The sequence below is a fragment of the Pristiophorus japonicus genome, chromosome 3 (genome assembly GCF_044704955.1).
Source record: "Pristiophorus japonicus isolate sPriJap1 chromosome 3, sPriJap1.hap1, whole genome shotgun sequence".
Classification (NCBI taxonomy): Eukaryota; Metazoa; Chordata; class Chondrichthyes; family Pristiophoridae; genus Pristiophorus; species Pristiophorus japonicus.
Genome location: NC_091979.1, coordinates 316,664,899 through 316,683,951, shown reverse-complemented (window position 1 = coordinate 316,683,951; position 19,053 = coordinate 316,664,899). Strand labels below are relative to the sequence as shown.

Here is a 19,053-nt window from a genome sequence, read left to right as displayed (position 1 = left end):
GGCCTATTCTTTGAAACTTTCTTCTGTAAAAGGTAATAACAGGACGACATGGCATGAGATCATTGCGTGATATCATTGCTAGGTACTGTCACAGAGACTGATACAACACATAACCGACAGATGTAATCATGATTATTATGATAATTATCATTCTTTACCTAAAGACGTACACCTTGAACGCAGGTTTGGAGTACAACATTCCCGGTAAAAGTGAAAGACCTCATATTTGATTTTGATCACTCATTACACTTACAAATCAAATTATATAAATATATAAGTACATGTAAACGAATGTCATACTTACTCTGGCGGATCCGACAAGTTCATTCCATCGCTTTCAGCACTGGTTGCCCTCATGTACCTCGTTGGTCACCGACGAGACCACCTCGGCTATCTCAGCACATATCTTCTGGTAGGCCTTTGGGGTGGGCTTCCCACGCCCTCCCTGGGTCAAATCACCCCAGCGTGACTCGACCTCCTGCAGGAAGGAGGCATTTGCCTCATCCGAGAACCTCCTGTCTCTCTTTCATCCTCCCAATTGTTCCTCTCCCAGCTCACTGCTCCCGCCAGCGTTAGTCTCCACAGTGTGCTGTGTCATCTCCTCCACTCCTTCCATTGTAGGCATCAAATTAGAGAAAATATCTGGCTGGTAACAGCTAAAATTTTTCTCACAATTGTGTATTAATGTCAAAACTCTCCCTACCTCCCAAAGTAGCCAAACAAGCACCCACACCACACCCACACATGCCCTCACTCCCTCTCTGCTCCCTCTCTCTCTGTCTCCTCTTATTCGCATGTAATGATGACCCCTGACCTCCTGAAGCGCAGGAAACGAGCGTTGTCATGCTGTTGCTAAGGACGGCGACACTTTATGGCAGAAGGTCAAAGATTTAACGCTAACACCCATTTCAGATCGCTCAAGGTAACGGCCATTTTATAAAATGGAAACGCGTGTGTTTGAAAATGGCTGATAATCCGGCGATCTGAAAACGCATATTTACCGCCCACGCCGGAAATAACGCCCACTTTTGGGCGATCTGCACAAAGGTGGAAAGTCTAGCCCTTGGAGTTAAAATCGGGATCACAAAGTCAGTAGAAATGTTTAACAGAGCTGGCAACTGAATTGCTGTGTATGTTATTCTATTTCTGGAAACAAACTCCATGTACAATATTCTAAATAAAAGTGGAGGGCAGGAAAAAGAGTGGGAGAGCGATAGTGATAGGGGATTCAATTGTAAGGGGAATAGATAGGCGTTTCTGCGGCCACAACCGAGACTCCAGGATGGTATGTTGCCTTCCTGGTGCAAGGGACAAGGATATCTCTGAGCGGGTGCAGGACATTCTAAAAAGGGAGGGAGAACAGCCAGTTGTCGTGGTGCACATTGGTACCAACGACATAGGTAAAAAAAGGGATGAGGTCCTATGAAACGAATGTAAGGAGCTAGGAGCTAAATTAAAAAGTAGGACCTCAAAAGTAGTAATCTCAGGATTGCTACCAGTGCCACGTGCTAGTCAGAGTAGGAATCGCAGGAGAGCGCAGATGAATACGTGGCTTGAGCAATGGTGCAGCAGGGAGGGATTCAAATTCCTGGGGCATGGAACCGGTTCTGGGGGAGGTGGGACCAGTACAAACCGAACGGTCTGCACCTGAGCAGGACCAGAACCAATGTCCTCGGGGGAGTGTTTGCGAGTGCTGTTGGGGAGGAGTTAAACTAATATGGCAGAGGGATGGGAACCAATGCAGGGAGACAGAGGAAAACAAGAAGGAGACAAAAGCAAAAGACAGAAAGGAGATGAGGAAAAGTGGAGGGCAGAGAAACCTAAGGCAAAGAACAAAAAGGGCCACTGTACAGCAAAATTCTAAAAGGGCAAAGGGTGTTAAAAAAACAAGCCTGAAGGCTTTGTGTCTTAATGCAAGGAGTATCCGTAATAAGGTGGATGAATTAACTGTGCAAATAGATGTTAACAAATATGATGTGATTGGGATTACAGAGACGTGGCTCCAGGATGATCAGGGCTGGGAACTCAACATCCAGGGGTACTCAACATTCAGGAATGATAGAATAAAAGGAAAAGGAGGTGGGGTAGCATTGCTGGTTAAGGAGGAGATTAATGCAACAGTTAGGAAGGACATTAGCTTGGATGATGTGGAATCTATATGGGTAGAGCTGCAGAACACCAAAGGGCAAAAAACGTTAGTGGGAGTTGTGCACAGACCTCCAAACAGTAGTAGTGATGTTGGGGAGGGCATCAAACAGGAAATTAGGGGTGCATGCAATAAAGGTGCAGCAATTATAATGGGTGACTTTAATATGCACATAGATTGGGCTAATCAAACTGGAAGCAATACGGTGGAGGAGGATTGCCTGGAGTGCATAAGGGATGGTTTTCGAGACCAATATGTTGAAGAACCAACTAGGGGGAGGCCATCTTAGACTGGGTGTTGTGTAATGAGAGAGGATTAATTAGCAATCTCGTTGTGCGAGGCCCCTTGGGGAAGAGTGACCATAATATGGTGGAATTCTGCATTAGGGTGGAGAATGAAACAGTTAATTCAGAGACCATGGTCCAGAATTTAAAGAAGGGTAACTTTGAAGGTATGAGGCGTGAATTGGCTAGGATAGATTGACGAATGATACTTAAGGGGTTGACTGTGGCTGGGCAATGGCAGACATTTAGAGACCGCATGGATGAACTACAACAATTGTACATTCCTGTCTGGCATAAAAATAAAAAAGGGAAGGTGGCTCAACCGTGGCTATCAAGGGAAATCAGGGATATTATTAAAGCCAAGGAAGTGGCATACAAATTGGCCAGAAATAGCAGCGAACCCGGGGACTGGGAGAAATTTAGAACTCAGCAGAGGAGGACAAAGGGTTTGATTAGGGCAGGGAAAATGGAGTACGAGAAGAAGCTTGCAGGGAACATTAAGACGGATTGCAAAAGTTTCTATAGATATGTAAAGAGAAAAAGATTAGTAAAGACAAATGTCGGTCCCCTGCAGTCAGAATCAGGGGAAGTCATAACGGGGAACAAAGAAATGGCAGACCAATTGAACAAGTACTTTGGTTCGGTATTCACTAAAGAGGACACAAACAACCTTCCGGTTATAAAAGGGGTCGGGGGGTCTAGTAAGGAGGAGGAACTGAGGGAAATCCTTATTAGACGGGAAATTGTGTTGGGGAAATTGATGGGATTGAAGGCCGATAAATCCCCAGGGCCTGATGGACTGCATCCCAGAGTACTTAAGGAGGTGGCCTTGGAAATAGCGGATGCATTGACAGTCATTTTCCAACATTCCATTGACTCTGGATCAGTTCCTATCGAGTGGAGGGTAGCCAATGTAACCCCACTTTTTAAAAAAGGAGGGAGAGAGAGAGAACATGGAATTATAGACCGGTCAGCCTGACCTCAGTAGTGGGTAAAATGATGGAATCAATTATTAAGGATTTCATAGCAGCGCATTTGGAAAAAGGTGACATGATAGGTCCAAGTCAGCATAGATTTGTGAAAGGGAAATCATGCTTGACAAATCTTCTGGAATTTTTTGAGGATGTTTCCAGTAGAGTGGATATGGGAGAACCAGTTGATGTGGTATATTTGGACTTTCAGAAGGCTTTCGACAAGGTCCCACACAAGCGATTAATGTGCAAAGTTAAAGCACATGGGATTAGGGGTAGTGTGCTGACATGGATTGAGAACTGGTTGTCAGACAGGAAGCAAAGAGTAGGAGTAAATGGATACTTTTCAGAATGGCAGGCAGTGGCTCGTGGGGTACCGCAAGGGTCTGTGCTGGGGCCCCAGCTGTTTACATTGTACATTAATGATTTAGACGAGGGGATTAAATGTAGCATCTCCAAATTTGCGGATGACACTAAGTTGGGTGGCAGTGTGAGCTGCAAGGAGGATGCTATTAGGCTGCAGAGTGACTTGGATAGGTTAGGTGAGTGGGCAAATGCTTGGCAGATGAAGTATAATGTGGATAAATGTGAGGTTATCCACTTTGGTGGTAAAAGCAGAGAGACAGATTATTATCTGAATGGTGACAGATTAGGAAAAGGGGAGGTGCAACGAGACCTGGGTGTCATGGTACATCAGTCATTGAAGGTTGGCATGCAGGTACAGCAGGCGGTTAAGAAAGCAAATGGCATGTTGGCCTTCATAGCGAGGGGATTTGAGTGCAGGGGCAGGGAGGTGCTGCTACAGTTGTACAGGGCCTTGCTGAGGCCACACCTGGAGTAATGTGTACAGTTTTGGTCTCCTAACTTGAGGAAGGACATTCTTGCTATTGAGGGAGTGCAGCGAAGGTTCACCAGACTGATTCCCGGGATGGCGGGACTGACATATCAAGAAAGACTGGATCAACTGGGCTTGCATTCACTGGAGTTCAGAAGAATGAGAGGGGATCTCATAGAAACGTTTAAAATTCTGACGGGTTTAGACAGGTTCGTTGCAGGAAGAATGTTCCCAATGTTGGGGAAGTCCAGAACCAGGGGTCACAGTCTAAAGATAAGGGGTAAACCATTTAGGACCGAGATGAGGAGAAACATCTTCACCCAGAGAGTGGTGAACCTGTGGAATTCTTTACCACAGAAAGTTGTTGAGGCCAATTCACTAAATATATTCAAAAAGGAGTTAGATGAAGTCCTTACTACTAGGGGGATCAAGGGGTATGGCGAGAAAGCAGGAAGGGGGTACTGAAGTTGCAAGTTCAGCCATGAACTCATTGAATGGCGGTGCAGACTAGAAGGGCCGAATGGCCTACTCCTGCACCTATTTTCTATGTTTCTATGTTTCTATGTAAATGTAAATTTAAATCCAGAAGGAATTCCAATGATCTAAGTGAGCAAAATTGCCCGGCGCCCCGTTTGGTGGCGGTAACCTTCCGGGGCCGGGACATTTATTCGTCACTTCGAGGGGCGGAGCAGTATCGGAGGTGCTCTGTGTCCGTGGAGGGGTGCTCCCAGGCAGTAGTGTGATGCCGAGTCCACGGCCATGCTCCGGAGCTCAGTGCCTCGCTGGCAACATCAGTGCTTCGCAGATCTCCCCTTAGCGCTGACGCGGCAGAAACCCCGCCCCTTCAATTAAAGGGGAAGGCCGCTGCGCGCTCTGCCGTCCCTTTGGCAGCCCCCACTGGTCCACCAGGGATGCCCTCGACCGGGTCAACAGCCGGGCACCCATAACGGAGCTGTGGGCTGCAGGATGGCAGCCCGGTCAATGCGCGGGCCACCATTGTTGGACCGACAGAAGAATATGGCGGCCCATGGCGTAAATGGCCTCCCTTTTAAAGGGTGCTCCAGTGGCGGATGTCTGCCAGGTTCGCGTCCCGCAAAGCTGGCGGTGGCACCGGCCTCACCATCCTCGGTGCCCGCGGGCTAAGTTACCCTATGGGGTGCTCAGGGGTTGGTGTGGGGCGGTAAGGGGTCCCCTCACATGCTGATGAGGTTATTGCTGGGCGTGCGCCAGCCGGGGCTCAACGACACGCAGCCCCCAAATCTCCAGGGGCAATTTCCCCGCTGGCGCTATCGACCCCTTCCCCCGGGCGATAATCTTGATGCGCCCCATTAGCACCCCGCAGAGGCGCTAATGGAGTTATAAAAAAGGGGAATTTCACTCCCTAAATCTCATAATTCTGTTTGTATGGAAATGATAACACACCGAGTACTGTGCTCACTCAACTCACCATCGGAGGTAAAGTTGAGTAAGGAATTCCTTCGTCAACTTTACCTCCGATGGTGAGTTGAGTGATCACAGTACTCGGTGTGTTGTCATTTCCAGATAATTCGTTTCCTGAATGTGAAACTAGAAACTGAATCTGGTAAACAAAACTTACTCCCACTGTTTTCTCTCCGCCTTCTCACCATATTACTGAAAACCTCCTCTGGAATGCAATTATACAACATGCTTCAGTGACATCTCCATGGTAAATTGATCTCAATGTCGGTAACTCCTGGAACTGGAAAGTCTAGTCAGGCTGCTGAGCCACTGGAACTGTGCTGGAGCAGCACGTCCTGCCCAGCAGTCTGCCCTCGCACTGACACCATCCCCAATCCCAGGGTCAGGGCCATGAGTGTAAAGGGGATGGTCACTTCCAGGAAATTCCCCCAGCCTAAGGCCACAGAGCTGAGTTCCTGATCCTTTGCAGCCCGCTCAGTGCAGCTGTATTCATACATTTTAAATGTACAAAGGCATCTTCACACAGTAAGAAGAGCGGGGAACATGAGACTAACAGCCTGAAGCCCTCGAGGGGGACACTTCTGGCCCTGACTGGTGAGGCCGAGGTGGGAGCAGGGCCTGTTTAAACAAGGAATCAGAGTGTCTTTCATTATTGAAAGAAAACAGACCAATTAGTCCCCTCCCGTGGGTTACATGTTCCCACAGACCAATCAGATCACTAGAGCAATATTAATGATATGGGTCACATGATCCCATGGGCCATATACATTGACAGGAGAATAAGAGAGTTGTGGGTTATGCAATTCCGATAGAACAATCGGATTTCAAGGAATCAACACAAACTGAAATGGATCCAATTAGAAAAGTCACCCTGTCCAGACGGGATGAATCCAATGTTGCTGAAGGAAGTAAGAGAGGAAATTGCGGAAGCTCTGACCACAATCTTCCAATCCTTCTCAGACCTGTGAGTGGTGCCAGAGGACTGGAGGATTGCAAATGTTATACCCCTGTTCAAACATGGGGAGAGGGATAAACCCGACAAATACAGGCCAGTCACCTAACATCGATGGTATGGAAAACTTCAGAAACAAGAATCCGGGACAAAATTAATTGGCATTTGTCAAAGTATACGCTACTAAATGAAAGCAAGCACAGATTTGTTAAAGGCAAATCAAGTTTGTCGAACTTGATTGAGTTCTTTGATAAAGTAACGGAGAGGCTTGAAGAGAGTAATGCAGTTGATATTGTGCATATGGAGTTTAAAAGGAGTTTGATGAAGTGCCACATATTAGACTTGTTAGCAAAATTGAAGCCCATGGGATAAAAGGGCCAGTGGCTGTGTCCATATAAAATTAGCTAAGGGACAGAAAGCAGGCAGTAGTAGTGAACGCTTGTTTTTCAGACTGTAGGGAAATGTGTTTGGACCACTGGTCTTGTTATATACATATTAATGAGCTGCTCGTAGGTGTATGGGGCATAGTTTCAATGTTTGCAGATGAGATGAAACTCAGAAATATATTAAACAGTGAGGAGGATAGTAACAGGTTTCAGGAGAACGTAAAAAAACTGGTGCAATGGACAGACACCTGGCAGATGAAATCTAATGCAGAGACATGTGAAGTGATTCATTTTGGTACGAAAAATGAGGAGAGGCAATATAAGGTAAATGGCCCAATTTTGAAGGGTGCAGAAAAAGAGCGCATGTAAGTACGCAAGTCTTTGAAGGTGGAAGACAAGTTGAGAAGACTGTTAAAAAGGCATACAGGATCCTTGGCTTTTTATATAGAGGCATAGAGTACAAAAGACAGGAATCGTCGGACTAGATTTTGCACTTTTGTACAGATCGCCCAAAAATGTGCGTTATTTCCAGTGTGGGTGGTCAAAATGGGTTTTCAGATCGCCGGCTTGTCGCCCATTCTCAAAGCCCCTAGTCTCCATTTTTGAAATTGGGCGTTACCACGAGCGATATGAAATGGGCGGTAGCGTTAAATCTCTCTGACCTTCTGCCGTAAAGTGTGGCCGTCCTTAGCAACGGCATGGCAACGCTCGATTCCCGTGATTCAGGAGGTCAAGAGTCACCATGACATGCGCAGAAGAGGAGACAGAGAGAGAGGGAGCTGAGAGGGAATGAAGGTGTGTGTGGGTGTGGTGTGGCTGCTTTGGGAGGAAGGAGGGAGAGTTTAGAGCTTTGGAGCAAATAGGGAAACAAAACTTAGCTGTTACCAAACAGGTATTTGCCCAAATTTGGCCTAAAATGGAGGGAGAGGAGGAGGCATCACAACATACTGTGGAGACTAACACTGGAGAGAGCAGTGAGCTGGGAGACGAACACATTGGAGGCTGCAAAAGAGCCAGGAGGTTCTCGGATGAGGCAAATGCCTCCCTCCTGCAGGAGGTCGAGTCACGCTGGGGTGATGTGACCCAAGGAGGGCGTGGGAAGCCCACCCCAAAGGCCTACCAGAAGATATGGACCGAGATAACAGAGGTGGTCTCGTCGGCGACCAACGTGGTGCGTGAGGGCAACCAGTGCCGCAAACGATGGAACGACCTTGTGGGATCCACAAGAGTAAGTATTACATTGATATACATGTACTTATGTAGTTATATAATTTGATTTGTAAGTACCATGAGTGACTATCAGCAGATGGGAGGTCTTTCACTTTTACCGGGAACGTTGAAGTCAAGACCTGCGGTCACGGTGTACGTCTTTAGGTAAAGAATGATAATTATCATAATAATCATGATTACATCTGTCGGTTATGTGTTGTCTCAGTCTCTGTGACAGTACCTAGCAAAGATCTCACACAATGATCTCATACCATGTCGTCTTGTCACCTTTTACAGAAGAAGCTATCGGCGATGAGGTCCGTGCAGAGGTGAACGGGTGAGGGGTCACCAGTCCCCAGCGACATCACTGAGACGGAGGAGCGGGTGCTTGCACTCATGGGGAAGCAGCCCCTGGATGGCCACGCAAGGAGCTGCAGACCCTGAAGTGATGCAATGTGAGTAAAGTATACACCATTGCGTGATGTAAAGTCAATACATGCCACACCCACTCATATCTGAACAATCATATAAATTTTTCCTAGAAATAATGCTGGCCTAATGAAATCATTGCAATGCACAATGTGTTGATGGTCATGAAATGTGATGTCTGTGATGATTTTGAGAGCGGTGGTGCTTTTATCGTGCATATGCTGTGTGTAGCGCTGGACTCACCTTTTCACCCTAGCACCCCCTTCTCCTCTAATAACCTCATTTGTGTTTTGCAGATCAGCCAGCAGCACAACCCCAGGCAAGACCACAGAGGCCAAAAGGTGGGGGCGCGGGGCCAGACTCACCAGACGATCCTACATCTGCTGAGGAGGTCCGATTCTCGCCCGGCAATCCGCTGGGTCTCTTCTCTACAGATGAGAGCGCGGACTTCGAGGAACCTGCATCACCACGCTCCAGAAGCCATTCCACCCCAAGGCCATCTCGTGCTACTCCGGTCATTCCCGCCTCCACTCTGGAGGTACCGGCTCCAAGCACCTGGCCACAGGGCACCCCATTTGTCCTCAGGACGGCGCCCACCCCGCGGAGGTTTCGTGGACACGGCAGGTCTGGTCCACGAGTGCGACATGAGAGCGGAGAGATGGTAGACTTGTCCAGGAGGACTGTAAACATTGATGACCAGCTCCTCGATGCATTGGGGGGCATATCCCGACAGCTGGCCACCATGACTGAGTACGTTCCATGGATGGCAGAGGCCCTGGAGGAGATAGCCAGGAACACTGCTGGCACAGGCCTCCCAGTGGTCCCCGAGAGTGGCACTCCATCCCTCGGTTCCGCACCACCACTGTGAATGACAGAAGAGAGGCAGGACCAAGATCCTGCTTCTGGATCAGAGAATCTTCCCCCCTCGGCACCCCCCGCTCCCGTACCCATGCAACCACCGTCTCTGCCTTCATACCCCCCGCAATGAGGCACTGCCTGAGGAGCTCTTCGGCCAGGCGGCATGGAGCGAGGAGGGGAAGGGGTAGAGGTGGGGAGAAGAAGGGGAGGTGGGAAGGAAAGTGAGGTGCATGTCCGCAGGTGATGACTGTGTTATATCTCCATCTGGGTGTATGCAATTTGTTGTAATGTATGGGGGAGGGGACCACCCTCCTGCTTTGCCTTTGTATTCTGTGTTGCTGGACATGTTGAATATTTGATTGATGTCAATGGTGAAAAAAGTGGGGTGTGGGCGGGGATGGGGTGTTTTTGCCCAAGATACTTAAGATTTCAGGCCAATGTTGGAAAAACATTTTTTTATTGAACATAACCTTGTTGCGCATTGTCTCAGATAGCTGGACTGTTACACACTGGTGATTCCTTAACATGAAAGGGTTAAATAAAACTTAATTCAATCAAAGTAAACTTTAACTGGCACCAAGGTAATGGCCACCATTGATGTCTGAGCTGCACACACACAGCAGTGTGTCAGCGTTGTCACTTACAGCAACGTTCTCTCAGGCAAATCGTTCAGATATCAGCTCTTCACATAAGAGTCTTGCAGCTTTGTAGCCACCATGGGCCCTTTCCTGCGGTCTGGAGGGGGTCGTGGGCATGGTTGCATAGTCAGCCTGATTGTCTGGCCCTAGGCCATCGTCCAGCCCCTTGTTCGTCCTCTTCCTCTCTCTCCTGAGGTGGAGCATCAGTCCCTTCTGGCAATTCTTGTCCCCTCCTGATAGCCAGGTTGTGCAGCATGGAGCACACGACCACAAATTTACCTACTTGCTCAGTGTTGGATTGTAGCTCCCCTCCTGAGTGGTCCAGGCATCTGAAGCGCTGTTTAAGCACAGTTATTGTTTTCTGGACCACATTGCATGTGTCTCTGTGGGTCTGGTTGTATCACTTCTCGGCCTCGGTGTGGGTGTCACCAGGGGGATCATCAGCCAGGTGATGAGGCCATATCAGTTATCACCAAGCATCCAACATTATCCTTGTGGCTGACTCTTAAAGATGTCAGAGACAGCGCTCTCACGCAGGGTGTGAGCCTGATCGAAGCTGCCCGGACATTTGGCATTCACTGCCATTATGATCTGGTTGTGGTCGACAACTAGTTGGACCTTCAGGGAGTGAAATCCTTTTCTGTTCTGAAAAATCTCTGGGTCCTGAGAAGGTGGCCGCATGGAAATGTGAGTGCACTGTATTGCTCCCTGCACCCTGGGGAAGTTAGCAATGAGGTAGAATGCTCCAGCCCTGTCAGTCCGAGCCTCCATGGTCATGAAGAAGCTGATAAAGTCCATCCTTCATGCGTACAGGGCCTCTGTGACCTATCTAATGCAGCGATGGTTGGCATGGTGAGATAGAAGGGAAATCTCGACCGCGAAGTCCCGAAAGGAACCGGACACGTAGAAAGATAGTGTCGCGGTGACCTTGACCTCGACCGACACTGATGTCCTGATGGCAGGCTACATATGTGGCCTGATGAGCTCACATATTTCATTGATCACCACCTTGTGGAAGTGCATTCTCCGAAGGCAGGTGTGCTCGGACATGTCGAGGTAAAACCTCTTTTACCTGTAAGTGTGGGGTGTGTATGGTCTGGACCTCCTCCTCATTCTTGCATGTGTTAAATTGGGGACACAATGAGCCATCTGCACTCTGCAGCAGCTGCGTATTAATCGATGCAGGCTGAAAAATGGCTGGCCCCATTGCAATGAAAGTATAATAGTGATTGATCAGAAACAATAATTTCCTCACTAAAATACACCTACACTAAACCCCCAATAGTCCAGAGTCTGAAAATATATCTGTTGAGATGGTCACTTCACCTGAGAAGAACTCCAGAGTCAATGCAAACTCCCCCGAAGTTGAAGCAGCCTTTTGAATGAAACGATCTGCGATTTAAAAAATGGCGTCCACACCGCTGTCATTCGGTCAGAAGAGTTGCACTTTTTCTGAGCGGTGTTTTGGGTGAACGATATTGTGGGCGAGATGTGTGCGAGGTGGTGAAAGTCACGCTGGGTGATCTCCTGCCCGTTATTTTTGGCAAATGTGATCTTTACGACAAAAAAAGATGGGCGGGCGGTATTATTGAATCTCGGCGTTAATTACATGCGGAAACTACCGCTGGCCGATATTGTGGCCGTTGATTTCGCCCATTCTGATGATTCCGCCCAAAAAAAGTTGGGCGGTCGGTATTATTTTTTCCCGGTGTTACGCACATGGGGAAAGTAATGCTCGGCGACAAGTGTCCAAAAATGCCCGTCAGTTTCCACTTTGTGGCTAAGTGGGCGATATATGGGCGTTATACGTCATTTCAGCAGTGAAATGGGCATTAAGTGGGCGTTATGCATGCAAAAACAGTGGAAAATCTGGCCCATCGAATCTTACAGCACAGAAGGAGGTCCTTCGGCCCGTCGTGCCTGGGCCGGCCCTTTGGAAGAGTTGTTTAATTTAGTCCCACACCCCAGCTTTTTCCCCATAACCCTGAAAATTAGTTATCTTCAAATATGTGAGACAAAATATACTAAGCCTTTATAAAACATGGTTAGGCCCCATCAAGAGTCCTGTGGCTAACTCTGGGCACCACACTTTAGGAAGGATGGCAAGGCCTGAGAGTGGGTGCAGAGGAGATTTACTAGAACGGGTCCAGGGTGGGAAGATTTCAGTTGTGTTGAGAGATGGAGAAATTGAGGTTGTTCTCCTTAGAGCAGTGAAGATTAAGGGGAGATTTGATCGAGGTGTTCATAGAAACATAGAAACATAGAAAATAGGTGCAGGAGTAGGCCATTCAGCCCTTCTAGCCTGCACCGCCATTCAATGAGTTCATGGCTGAACATGAAACTTCAGTACCCCCTTCCTGCTTTCTCGCCATACCCCTTGATTCCCCGAGTAGTAAGGACTTCATCTAACTCCCTTTTGAATATATTTAGTGAATTGGCCTCAACTACTTTCTGTGGTAGAGAATTACACAGGTTCACCACTCTCTGGGTGAAGAAGTTTCTCCTCATCTCGGTCCTAAATGGCTTACCCCTTATCCTTAGACTGTGACCCCTGGTTCTGGACTTCCCCAAAATTGGGAACATTCTTCCTGCATCTAACCTGTCCAGTCCCGTCAGAATTTTATATGTTTCTATGAGATCCCCTCTCATCCTTCTAAACTCCAGTGAATACAGGCCCAGTCGATCCACTCTCTTCTCATATGACAGTCCTGCCATCCCGGGAATCAGTCTGGTGAACCTCCGCTGCATTCCCTCAATAGCAAGAATGTCCTTCCTCAGATTAGCAGACCAAAACTGAACACAATATTCCAGTTGGGGCCTCACCAAGGCCCTGTACAACTGCAATAAGACTTCCCTGCTCCTATATTCAAATCCCCTTGCTATGAAGGCCAACATACCATTTTCTGCCTTCACCGCCTGCTGTACCTGCATGCCAATCTTCAATGATTGATGTACATGACACCCAGGTCTCGCTGCACCTCCCCTTTTCCTAATCTGCCGCCATTCAGATAATATTCTGCCTTCGTGATTTTGCCCCCAAAGTGGATAACCTCACATTTATCCACATTATACCGCATCTTCCATGTATTTGCCCACTCACCTAACCTGTCCAAGTCACCCTGCAGCCTCTTAGCATCCTCCTCACAGCTCACACCGCCACCCAGTTTAGTGTCATCTGCGAACTTGGAGATATTACACTCAATTCCATCATCCAAATCATTAATGTATATTGTAAAGAGTTGGGGTCCCAGCACTGAGCCCTGCGGCACTCCACTAGTCACTGCCTGCCATTCTGAAAAGGACCCGTTAATCCCGACTCTCTGCTTCCTGTCTGCCAACCAGTTCTCTATCCACGTCAGTACATTACTCCCAATATCATGTGCTTTAATTTTGCACACCAATCTCTTGTGTGGGACCTTGTCAAAAGCCTTTTGAAAGTCCAAATACACCACATCCACTGGTTCTCCCTTGTCCACTCTACTGGTTACATCCTCAAAAAATTCCAGAAGATTCGTCAAGCATGATTTCCCCTTCATAAATCCATGCTGACTTGGACCAATCCTATCACTGCTTTCCAAATGTGCTGCTATTTCATCCTTAATGATTGATTCCAACACTTTCCCCACGCCTGATGTCAGGCTAACCCGTCTATAATTACCCGTTTTCTCTCTCCCTCCTTTTTTAAAAAGTGGTGTTACATTAGCAACCCTCCAGTCCATAGGAACCGATCCAGAGTCCATAGACTGTTGGAAAATTATCACCAAAGCATCCACTATTTCAAGGGCCACTTCCTTAAGTACTCTGGGATGTAGACTATCAGGTCCTGGGGATTTATCGGCCTTCAATCCCGTCAATTTCTCGAACACAATTTCCCGCCTAATAAGGATATCCTTCAGTTCCTCCTTCTCACAAGACCTTCGGTTCCCTAGTACATCGGGAAGGTTATTTGTGTCTTCCTTTGTGAAGACAGAACCAAAGTACTTGTTCAATTGGTCTGCCATTTCTCTGTTCCCCATTATAAATTCACCCGAATCCGATTGCAAGGGACCAACGTTTGTCTTCACTAATCTTTTTCTCTTCACATATCTATAGAAGCTTTTGCAGTCATTTTTTATGTATCCGGCAAGCTTACTCTCGTACTCTATTTTCCCCCTCTTAATTAAACCCTTTGTCCACCTCTGCTGTATTCTAAATTTCTCCCAGTCCTCCGGCTTGCTACTTTTTCTGGCTAATTTGTATGCCTCTTCCTTGGATTTAACACTATCCTTAATTTCCCTTGTTAGCCACGGTTGAGCCACCTTCACCGTTTTATTTTTACTCCAGAGAGGGATTTACAAATGTTGAAGTTCATCCATGTGATCTTTAAAGGTTTGCAATTGCCTATCCACCGTCAACCCTTTAAGCATCATTTGCCAGACTAATCTAGGCAATTCGCGCCTCATACCATCAAAGTTACCTTTCCTTAAGTTCAGGACCCTAGTTTCTGAATTAACTTTGTCATTCACCATCTTAATAAAGAATTCTACCATATTATGGTCACTCTTCCCCAAGGGGCCTCGCACAACAAGATTGCTGATTAGTCCCTTCTCATTACACATCACCCAGTCTTGGATGGCCAGCTCTCTGGTTGGTTCCTCAACATATTGGTCTAGAAAACCATCCCTAATACACTCCAGGAAATCCTCCTCCACCGCATTGCTACCAGTTAGGTTAGCCCAATCAATATATAGATTAAAGTCGCCCATGATTACTGCTGTACCTTTATTGCACACGTCCCTTGTTTCTTGTTTGATGCTGTCCCCAACTTCAGTACTACTATTTGGTGGCCTGTACACAACTCCCACTCGCGTTTTCTGCCCTTTGCTATTCCATAGCTTCACCCATACCAATTCCACATGATCCAAGCTAATGTCCTTCCTTACAATTGCATTAATTTCCTCTTTAACCAGCAATGCCACCCCGCCTCCTTTTCCTTTCTGTCTATATATCCTAAATGCTGAATACCCCTGCATGTTGAGTTCTCAGCCTTGGTCACCCATGTCTCCGTGATGCCAATCACATCATACCAGTTAACTGCTATCTGCGCAGTTAATTTGTCCACCTTATTCCGAATACTCCTCGCATTGAGGCACAGAGCTTTCAGGCTTGTCTTTTGAACATACTTTGACCCTTCCGAATTCTGCTATAAAGTGGCCCTTTTCGTTTTTTGCCTTGGGTTTCTCTGCCCTCCACTTTTACTATTCTCCTTTCTATCTTTTGCTTCTGTCTCCATTTTATTTCCCTCTGTCTCCCTGCATAGGTTCCCATCCCCCTGCCATATTAGTTTTAACTCCTCCCAAACAGCACTAGCAAACACTCCCCCTAGGACATTGGTTCCGGTCCTGTCCAGGTGCAGACCGTCCGGTTTGTACTGGTCCCACCGCCCCCAGAACCAGTTCCAATGTCCCAGGAATTTGAATCCCTCCTTTCTGCACCACTGCTCAAGCCATGTATTCATTTGAGCTATCCTGCGATACCTACTCTGACTGGCACGTGGCACTGGTAGCAATCCTGAGATTACTACTTTTGAGGTCCTACTTTTTAATTTAACTCCTAGCTCCCTAAATTTGTCTCGTAGGACCTCATCCCATTTTTTACCTATATCATTGGTACCTATATGCACCACAACAACTGACTGTTCACCCTCCCTTTTCAGAATGTCCTGCACCCGCTCCGAGACATCCTTGATCCTTGCACCAGGGAGGCAACATACCATCCTGGAGTCTTGGTTGCGGCCGCAGAAATGCCTATTTATTCACCTTACAATCGAATCCCCTATCACTATTGCTCTCCCACTCTTTTTCCTACCCTCCTGTGCAGCAGAGCTAGCCACGCTGCCATGAACATGGCTGCTGCTGATCTCCCCTGATTAGTCATCCCCCTCAACCTAACCCAAAGCGGTGTATCTGTTTTGCAGGTGGATGACCGCAGGGGACCCCTGCACTATCTTCCTTGCACTGCTCTTCCTGTTGGTCTTCCATTCCCTATCTGGCTGTGAACCCTTAACCTGCGGTAAGACCAACTCATGAAATGTGCTATTCACATCTTTCTTAGCATTGTGCATGCTCCAAAGTGAATCCACCCGCAGCTCCAGTTCCGCAACACGGTTCGTCAGGAGCTGGAGGCGGATACACTTCCCGCACACGGAGTTGTCAGGGACACCGGAGGCGTCCCTGATTTCCCACATGGTACAGAAAGAGCATAACACGTGTCCGAGCTCTCCTGTCATGACTTAACCCCTAGATGAACTTAATTTGGCAGCAACAATGCTAAAGGTTACTTACTGAAATAGAAAAGAGAATGAAAAGCTTCACCAGTGTTGAATTCAAGGAATTCATGACCAGCAATGGGATCAAGCATGTCACATCTGTCCAATTCAAGCCCGCATCCAACGGCCAGGCAGACGGGCAGTTCATTCATCAAGCAAAGCTTGAAACGCATGTCGGAAGGCTCCCTACAGACCCGCCTGTCCTGAGTCGTGCTCAGCTACCGCACTAGATCCCACTCGCTCACCGGGGTTCCCCCAGCCAAGCTGCTCATGAAAAGTGTGCTCAAAACAAGACTCTGTCTTGTCCAGCCTGATCTCCATGATCACGTCGAGGATGGGCAGCATCAACAAAGCATGTACCATGATCGCGCAAATTTGTGATGCGATATTGAAGTCAATGACCCTGTATTTGTACTCAACTATGGACATGGTCCCAAATAGCTTGCTGACACTTTCATAGCCAAAGAAGGGAGTAGGGTGTTTCAGGTCAAACTCGCAAATGGACTAACTTGCAGAACGCATTTAGACCAAACCAAACTGCGATTCACAGACAGCCACGAGCAACCTGAAGAAGACACCACCAACTTTGACCCTCCGGCACATACAAGTGGCAACCAACATCACGGTTGACCATGAAGCCCAGCAAGGCCAGCTGCGCTGCAGCCCAGCGAAGAACCAACCGCCTCACCTGCACCTGCATTTGTACCGAGAAGATCGTCTAGGGAGCGGAAAGCCCCAGATCGTCTCACCCTGTAAATAAGTATACTATTGACTTTGGGAGGGAGTGATGTTATGTATGCAACCCGATATAACCAGCATTCTACTGCCACCAGAGAGTGTATCTGTTGGAGTTCCAAGGGATCCCAGCATCCCTTGGCAGTAATGTTTATAAGCAGGCCTCCCATGCTGTACCAGCACTCTGGAGTTAGAATAAAGAGACTAAGGTCACACTTACTCACGTCTACAGTACTCAGTCACATTGCTTTGTTCAAGATATAACACGAATGGAGGGAGGCCCAGAGCTCCCTGGTTTAGTGAGGAGGTGCTGGAAGAACTTGTATGTGAATTGGAGTGCCATTATAAAGACCTTACCCGGGATGGTCGTGGCAAGCCTGCACCACCCGAATACAGACACATTTGGCGGGAGATGGGGGAGGCTGTGTCCTCAGTGAGCAATGTTGTGTGGGATGGAGACCAGTGTAGGAAACGATGGAACCATATGGTTGCATCATCAAGAATAAATAAACATGTATTGTTGCACTCCCATACTATTCCAAAAGGTTCTCTGTCCGTTGTGTCTGTGTGGTTGTGTGTGCGGGTGTTACATGAGCAAAACAGGTAAAGGCTGCAACTTTTATTTCTGCAGAAGAAAAGAGCATCCAACACATCAAAGCAGAGTGGCATGGGAGGGGGCTCACCAGATGTCATCGAGGTGACTAGCTTAGAGGAGCGTGCTTTGGCTATGGTGGGTGACCACCCCCGTGCCACCACACAGGGTGGTGCAGATCCCGTGCTAGAGCAGGGTAAGCATTACTGAATCTCCAGTCTGTGTCACGCTCATGTCATGCAAGGTCATGTAATGTTATGTCAACTGTTTTTTACCGCACTGTGTCGCCCATTAATGCTGTGCTCATGTAGCGATGGAAGTCCTTGAAGTAAGAATGTGAAATGTGACGGAAACATGTCACATGACCAACCCCCCGCTACACACCTAAATGTTGTCCTCTACGTCCAGATGTTGATTGGGACAGCACCGATCAATGCACCCCATCCACCTCTGATACACAAAGGCAGTGTCAAACAACCCGCCTTCCACCTCGACACCATCAGCAGCTCAACACACCAGCTCCTTCCCCCACCCCCCAGATCACACACATCCCCCACATCAACCTCCGCCACCCAGAGACAGAGACACGAAGACCAGGAGGGAGAGGAGGGAGAAGTGCCAGTGTTCGAACTACTTGAGGTCGAGGAGCTGCAAGAGGAGGACTCCAGCCTCCTGACATGTGTGTCACCTGTTCGGCCAACATCGCTTTCGGGGTCGGATTTTTTGGAATTCGAATTGGACGACGTGGGAACAAGTGTTGGGAGGTACAGAAGCCGTGCCAGAAAAGCCACCAAGCCACAATCATCCATGATGATGCAACAAGCCGATGAGGATGCAGGACTGGGGGGAGGCATTCCAGGAAATGGTGCAGTTGTTGAGGACGAGTGTCGAGATAGGTCGAGATCTGCTGCAGGCCAGGGCTGGGATAGGTGCCAGCATTGCCACCTTTGCAGAGGAGCATTCTGCCAGTATGTCGCGGCTCATCAGTGCGGTGGAGCGAAACACCGACTCTGTAGAGGCCATGTGCCAATCGATGCTTTCGGGCCATGTCATGCAACCCCCCGGTGCCTCACCAACGAGGCCGACAGATCCCAAGGAGCCGGAGTTACCAGCGGATTCCATCTCACCCCCTACATTCTCTCCAAGACGAACACGGCAGCTGGGCTCCACTGCCCTCCTGCACAAAGTCATGGAGCAGAGGCAGTGAGGGGCAGTATGTCATAGAAACATAGAAACATAGAAAATAGGTGCAGGAGTAGGCCATTCGGCCC

At 48.0% G+C, this 19,053-nt stretch overlaps 1 long non-coding RNA gene across 1 annotated transcript in view; it reads left to right on the top strand.

The window, feature by feature from the left end:
- Window positions 1-17,973, top strand: part of LOC139259579 (uncharacterized) — a 69,510-nt gene extending 51,537 nt beyond the window's left edge. The window contains exon 3 of the long non-coding RNA XR_011592600.1: window positions 17,822-17,973. This is a non-coding gene — a long non-coding RNA (uncharacterized lncRNA). The remainder of the gene's footprint in view (window positions 1-17,821) is intronic.
- The last annotated feature ends 1,080 nt before the right edge of the window (window positions 17,974-19,053 follow it).